The sequence below is a fragment of the Bactrocera tryoni genome, chromosome 3 (assembly GCF_016617805.1).
Source record: "Bactrocera tryoni isolate S06 chromosome 3, CSIRO_BtryS06_freeze2, whole genome shotgun sequence".
NCBI classification, from domain to species: Eukaryota; Metazoa; Arthropoda; class Insecta; order Diptera; family Tephritidae; genus Bactrocera; species Bactrocera tryoni.
The window spans coordinates 50,033,975-50,042,474 of NC_052501.1; positions in this window are offsets into that span (position 1 = coordinate 50,033,975).

The following is an 8,500-nucleotide window of genomic DNA, read 5'->3' on the forward strand; positions in this document are numbered from 1 at the left end:
GTTAAATACCATATTGTGAAGTCTCTGATCAGCTCGACTATTACGCATAAACACGATACTGTAGACGGTTGTGAAGAAGATGTTGGGCCGAATACAACCCAACCCAATTCTGTATTAGCAATGAATGGTCCGTGCTCCAATTAATAGCTTAGGCCTGACTTGGGGGTAAGATTGTACCGGAAGTTGGCTAACGTGTGTATCCTCATGACCCAAATCGTCTTTGCTTAAACTCTGTACAGGAAGCTGTAGGTTCGACACAGCATACACGTTACGGAGCTTGTGTTGTTTCTGCATACCGGCGCCACTGATGAATAAATCCACTAAAAACTTTGATTCCTGCGCTGCACGTCCTCCGAACCACTGTACATTTAAATATTGCTCACTTCCATGCATTCCCAAGTCAAGGGCACTGTCAATCATAGTGATGGATGAACCTTCGTCCAGCAGTGCATATGTATCAACACGCCTCTGATTTCCGTATACGGTGACCGGTAAAATACGGAAGAGGAGCTTGGTGTCAGTGGAACTGCAACGCAGAACTGCTGATCTTGCTTCCAGTGTTGTCTGCTGGTTGTTGAGTGAATGACTTGGTGATGTAGGCTTACGATTAGCCTATATACTCGCAGAGGAGAAAGGCGGAGTTGGCTGTCCTGAAGAGTTGGAAACGTTCTCCGCGACTTCATGTAAGAGTTTATGATGCACTCTCCGGCAACCATTAATTGAACATAACCTGCGCCGATGGCAATTGCTTGTACAGTGGCCTAAATTGCGACAAGCACAACGCAAACGACGTCGTTTCACCTCTGCTCATCTTCTTGGCACTGAATATTCAATAAAACGCGAACACTCTGCTATCTTGTGTTGCTCCTGACACATTGGACATCTCACTGATCGTTGTGGCTCAACTGTATGTAGTAGAACAGTACTTCGAATCCTTGTATGGGACCGTACAAATTATATTAGCTAATTTTGATAGCCAATCACTAAAATGTTTTACTGTTGCATGTGGCTGCATAAACGCTGCGAAGCTGGCCCATTCGACACGTTTGCTCGAAGGCAATTTTGAGACAAGTTCGTCGAGTAATGTAGGATTTGACAAATGCAATTCACCACCATGAGCAGATTGTAAAAATACACAAATATTACATACCTTCGTTGCAAACGGCATTATTTTCATCATGGCGTTTTCCGAAATAGGTGCGATTTCTCTCACTTGACACAGCTGGCTGCGGATCAACTGCTCAGGGCGCCCAAATCTGAATTTTATAAAATCAATTATATTACCGACATTGTCCGGGTGGATTAGCAGTGACTTAACCGCTTCACGCGCGTATCCCTTTAAGCACTTTAATAAACGTTGATTATTCTCGTAATTGCTATATCCATAAATTGCAGTTGACTCTATGTAAGCCGTATAAAATATTGGCCAATCTTCCGGCTTTCCACAAAAATTGGGCAATTCCTGCAATTTTCTCGGCAAACTCGATGACTGTGTAGATGTGGCACTTGTATTAACAAACGTAGGCATTGTCGTTGAATTAGAGTGGATCGAAGGCGTATCAATCCGTAAAATAGTAGAGCTGTACATGTGGTTTGCAGCAGCGGTACTTGCTGCAAATAACGGCGGGGTGTAACGGATATCGGTAGGCTGTGACAACGGTACTGTACAGGCAATAGCTGGCTGCTGCGATTCTGGAAATTGTGTTGCTTTCCTCGAAGGAACTTCGGCGGCGACATTATTGTTGGACGTACCCACGTTGAGCGTTTCACCACGTGACTGGCGCTGAGAGGCCGATTAACTGATCTCAAGCATGGCTATTCGTTTTTGTAGAGCCGCAATCACGTTTTCCTGACGCGCAAATCCAGCGGCTGATGATGATCGATTGGTGGCTCCGGTGGCTGTAGGCGGCGGCTGGTAAATCACTGGCTATATTGACGGTGGCTGATGCACTACTACCCTGGCTGGGTTTTGATGCTTTTGACGCAGAAGCACCGATGTCCAACCTGCAACCTGCTTCTGGAGAAAATAGTTCGAGCTGCAGAACTAAATAGAGAAGGTACCATCTTCTATAAGAGTGTACAGCTGCGGGCGTATGCCGATGATATTGATATCATCGGCCTTAACACTCGCGCCGTTAGTTCTGCTTTCTCCAGGCAAGACAAGGAAGCACAGAAAATGGGTCTGGCAGTGAACGAGGGCAAAACGAAATATATCCTGTCATCAAACAAACAGTCGTCGCACTCGCGACTAGGCTCTCACGTCACTGTTGACAGTCATAACTTTGAAGTCGTAGATAATTTCGTCTATCTTGGAACCAGCGTAAACAACACCAACAATGTCAGCCTAGAAATCCAACGCAGGATAACTCTTGCCAACAGTTGCTACTTCGGACTGAGTAGGCAATTGAGAAGCAAAGTCCTCTCTCGACGAACAAAAACCAAACTCTATAAGTCGCTCATAATTCCCGTCCTGCTATACGGTGCAGAGGCTTGGGCGATGACAACAACCGATGAGTCGACGTTGCGAGTTTTTGAGAGAAAAATTCTGCGAAAGATTTATGGTTCTTTGCGTATTGGCCACGGCGAATATCGCATTCGATGGAACGATGAGCTGTACGAGATATACGACGACATTGACATAGTTCAGCGAATTAAAAGACAGCGGCTACGCTGGCTAGGTCATGTTGTCCGGATGGATGAAAACACTCCAGCTCTGAAAGTATTTGACGCAGTACCCGCCGGGGGAGGCAGAGGAAGAGGAAGACCTCCACTCCGTTGGAAGGACCAAGTGGAGAAGGACCTGGCTTCGCTTGGAATATCCAATTGGCGCCACGTAGCGAAAAGAAGAAACGACTGGCGCGCTGTTGTTAACTCGGCTGTAATCGCGTAAGCGGTGTCTACGCCAATTAAGAAGAAGAAGAAGAAATAGGCAAACAATTGGAATGCGAAATAAAGATATGTCATCGATCATGGTTTGCTTTCCGAATGGATTCAAATGAAGTAATGTTTAAATGGTTCCAAATGGTTTATTTCTAAATAACAATGTTTAAGAATAGGCATTTATAAATAATTACACTAGTGATTATTACTTACCGCAGTATATCCTTCCACTTTCCTGGCTGATCGATGAATAAGCTCAAACACGATATGCAGTGGCATATACATATGCACAAAGGCACTTGCATTTACCGTGCGGATCAGCTAGGATAGGAGAAAAACAAACTGCAGCTTACAAACAACAAGTATATAAGCCCAAATAACTAATTAGAGCTTGCGCCTACCTGCTTATGCTTATGCAAAGAAGGGGAAATGACAAATATACAAATTGCACAAACAAGTAGGCAGAAGCTTTACAGTTGGAATTATGTATATAATATGTAGTTCGCAACAATTTAAAGAGAAATGAAAATGAAACATTCAACTGTAAAATAAACATAGAAATTGAATATTAACATATTTATATGTATATGAGAAAGGGTTGCCAACAAATGTTGATGATTCGGTTGTTTTTCTGACAATAAACTTAAAAAATTGTATTTGCATTTCTTCAAAAATATGTAATGTATGTTAGTATGTATTCGCAGAAGAAAATAAATGACGTTTAAAGTGCCACTGTTCTGTTGGTGCATTTAAATAAATAATATAAAAAAAGATCAAGAATATGTCTCTAAATTAGTTAAGCCTCCCCCCTCACTCAACCTGGGAAAAACTGGTGCACCCTACTAAGACAGCGCAATTCCCCACAGTTGATGACACTACATCATACCACAGTTGAGAACATCACCACACCAGCAAGCAGTCATCACAACAAAAAAGGATTTGAACGATGCACCTGACGAGCATCGCCCGTCAACATTCGAACATACACATTCGCCTTCAATTTTTCGTCCTCGAATGATCCTCCGCGCTGCAACGTATCGATCTTACGCGGCGCCACGTCGATATCTCCTGCCGTCACTCGGTTTGGGAACTATATCCACCCCGTTCAACATATATAACTCTGTATTTAATACTTGCGCTAAATAAACCTTTTAAATAAAATTATTGTACATTTTAAAATAAAGCATTTTTTATTTAACGAGTGTGAAAGTGGTCGGTAATTTTTTTTGAAAAATTGGACAGCAATTTATTCATTGGTCCTTCGAGTCGCAAAGAACGGCACTATTGGAAGAAAAAAAAAATAAATAATAAAAAATTCATGCAGTGAGCCGACATATACCCACATACACATATACAAAATTTAGTACAATATATGGACATATATACAAAAAATATTGCAAGTGAAAGTTTAGTGACAAATACATACATTCTTACATAAAAAACAAAAAAAAAAAATCCTCAAGTGGAAAATTAAAGTGCAGTAGCAAGTACATACATACAAAACCCAACAAAAAAAAAACAGTTTGGAAGCGGAAAACGCGAAGCGGTTCCGTACCGTTATATCAAGGTACGAAAAAAAGAAAATTAAATAAAAAAGTATAAAGAAAAAAAAAAAAAAACCCTAACGTGCAATTACAGAAACAAAAAAAATATATATGTATATACAGTCATGGACAAAGAAATAGCACACTTTGAGAATTATCGCATAAAGTGAGAAATAAAGTAGTGACAAAAACTTTTTAATTTTTGTTAAGCAAAAAGTGGTGTTACAAAACAAAAATACACAAATATTACAAAAATAACTAGAAGAAGATATTTAAAGTTTTTCCCAAACAAGAAGTACAAAAATACAAACGTTTTAACTAACTAAACCACAAACCGGGCGCGAAACCCAAAATATAAAACAAAAACGGGCGCGAATTTTTAAACCAACAAAATAGAAGCTTCAATAGACCCCAAGCTAGAAACAACAAGAATTTAAACAAAAGCTTTCACAAAACGCACTCGTTCATATCCGAACAGAAAAAACACACGTCATGCGAACTATGCACAAGAGGGCATAAGCTTAAAAGTTTAAAAAATTAAATATTAACGAAAGGAACAACTTTGTCAGATCAAAAAGACTCTGTACAAACTGCTTGTCCTATACACACAATCTTAAAAGTTGCAAAAGCAAATTTAATTGCTTATATTGTCATAAAAGACATCACACAATGCTTCATTACAGCACATATTCCATCTCACCTCAAAGAAGCGCATATACAAAAGAACCACGGGTTCAATTGCAAAAGCAAAACCCGAAACCTACAATTCTAAAAATTGCCAAGAGACACCATGTTCTTCAAAGGCACAAAAAGCTCCAACGCTGCACATCCTAACAAAAAGTGGACCAGCTACAAAAATAGTTACCACCATACCAACTCAAGTTGAGTATAATACAAACTAATACCTTAATTCACAATTAAGGCAATTTCAAAAGTTAAAGAAACTTCCCCCTATATCAAACAAAACTCTAGAAGATCAGTATTGTGAAGACTTCTCTAAAGCCACTACTACTCGATCAAATAATGGCCGGTACGTCGTATGACTACCACATGAGCCACCATTTTCCAATACTCCACAAATTGGTATACAAACCAATGTCAGAGTTACCTCTGACGGTCCCTATATTAAACGCTCATACAATTTTCGGCACCGCAGCATGGCTTTCGCCAATAATGATAAAACAACAATTCTGAACAAATCATAGAGCGGTGGCGGGCTACTACTTGCAATATTAGTGCCTACGCACATAAATATTACTCATAATAAAATGATCCAAAAGGTCGAATCATATTCGCATCTACATAAGCGCTCCTCACATTGGTGATTAATGGGAATCAGCTATACAAAGCATTAATTAATTGTGGAGAATTCTCTACTACGAGTCGAAGCCGTTCTCCATTCACGGCCACTCCCACGCAAGATCCCTCTAATTGTATAGTCCTAACTCCAGGGCTAAGGAGTACCCATTCTGGCCACATCTGAGCTAGACGTGGAGTTACTATTCTTTAAAAGCCGATAACACAGAAAAGGCAAATAATGAACAGCCAGTTGAACAAACCATGGTAAAGAAATTTTAAATGAAACCACAAATAATAAACCGATCAAAGAAACAACCGCAAATATCAACTAACTAGTAACTAGTAATTACAAACCCATAAATCCGCAAAAATATAGTTTCTTATTGTATACACGTTAAAGCAATTATGATACATTCCAAATACTATTTTTAAAACCAAACACGTTTTCAACATTTATAGCATGTACGCGGAAATACATGCAACAGTATAAAAGCGTAACACTAGGCAAAATATTCGCCTAGGGGGCCCAGGATGTTTAAATTAGTTAAGCCTCCCCCCTCACTCAACCTGGGAAAAACTGGCGCACCATACTAAGACAGCGCAATTCCCCACAGTTGATGACACTACATCATACCACAGTTGAGAACATCACCACACCAGCAAGCAGTCATCACAACAAAAAAGGATTTGAACGATGCACCTGACGATCATCGCCCGTCAACATTCGAACATACACATTCGCCTTCAATTTTTCGTCCTCGAATGATCCTCCGCGCTGCAACGTATCGATCTTACGCGGCGCCACGTCGATATCTCCTGCTATCACTCGGTTTGGGAACTATATCCACCCCGTTCAACATATATAACTCTGTATTTAATACTTGCGCTAAATAAACCTTTTAAATAAAATTATTGTACATTTTAAAATAAAGCATTTTTTATATAACGAGTGTGAAAGTGGTCGGTAATTCTTTTTGAAAAATTGGACAGCAATTTATTCAATATGTATAATTTTTAAGCAAAGCAATTTTGATAATAAATTAATTTAATTCTGTTTTGTCAGTTTTGTGAGGGTTCTACTGAAATTCTACTATACATATTTTAAGCTTTTTAAAATATTTTTTTTTTTTATTAAACACTAAGCTCTTAAATGACTTAGCTTTATTATTCATATAAAACTGTAAAGATATAGGGCACAGGATATATATAAGTTTTTCACGATTACCCAAAAGGAAACGGCGGAGTATCTATAAAATAAATATATAAAAGATCAACGTGACGAGCTGCGTTCAATTAACCTTGTCGTATACATATATAGACGAGTACCTCAATTTTTGTGATCTATATATATAAAAATAAGTCCGTATATGTACGTCGCCGAACTAATCATAAACGCGTAGTGCGATTTCAACCAAACTTTTACACTACGTAGGCAGTGGCCCATATATGGTTTATATGAAGTTTGGTTGAAATCCGATAACGCATGTGTGTGCGGTGCGTATGTGAAGTGAGTGTGTTTTTATTGCAGGCATTTTTTGTACCGCATACAGCATTCATTAGTATTAAATACATTTTGGTCGTTTGTGTATTGGAGAGCATTGCACGGAGTGATGCAAATAGCAATTTGTTATCATTTCTCTTTTCTCTTTGGACGTCATTGGTGATTGATCTTATCATAATCGATTTTTGACAATATTAATTTCTTCATTCCACGGTGAGTATTTTGATAAAAACAAATTAATTTTCGTTCTAATCATCGTTTTAATTTGAATATTTTGTTTAAAAAAATTAAAAAAAAAACAATGATTAATGAGATAAAAATCGATTGTTTTGCTAAACAAGTGTTCTGATTGTTACAAGTGCATCATACGATTTTGTGACATAATCTCAAATTTGATATTTTGTGAAAAAAATTGAGTGAATTTTTTTTGTTTAATATACGATTAGTGGGCTAAAAATTACTTGGATTTTTTGGCCAATTTTTAATTGAATTTTGTCACATTTTCAGCAGATTTTAGGGTCTTTTCGTCACTTTTTGGTTCCTTTCGAGTGCAGACGATCTCGAACGTTTCATTTTCGCTTCCGAACCGTAAGACAAAAATTATTTAGATTTTTTGGCCAATGTTTAATTGAATTTTGACACATTTTCAGCATATTTTTAACAATTTTCGTGTCTTTTCGTGACATTTTGGTGCTTTTCGAGTCCAGAATTTGATGGATTTCATCAATTTATTTCTGACTTTCTTTATTATCTTTAGTTTAGTTTCTTCTAAAAATGCCACGAAGAGCAAGAGCTTCATGAACATAATGATTTGATTAATACTTTTCGGAAAGTACTTGATCAGATGCCGTCTGATGATCATAAAATCGTGATTCGTGCTATAGAAGACCAATCGGAGAACAGGAACGAAGATTTAATGCACCTATAAATAATGAAGTTGTTGTGGTGATTGTCGGCGATGAGTTTCAATCACGTGACATTGTATTGCGTAGAAGAAATAATCAATTACAACGTGTTTGTGAAACACATCGCTCTTACGATGCCCTACAGTACCCAATTTTGTTTTGTCGGGGTGAAGATGGATACTCTATTAATTTAAAAATGGTAGATCCCGCAAACCCACGTGAGTGTTTGTTGTGTTTAATATACTCTTCCAATTTTGTTTAACAAGAATTAGTATGAAATGATTTAAATTTCCATTTGTTTTTTTTTTCTCTTCAGAACGTGAAGTCAATAAAAATGTCAGCGCTATGAACTATTATGCACATAGGATTAT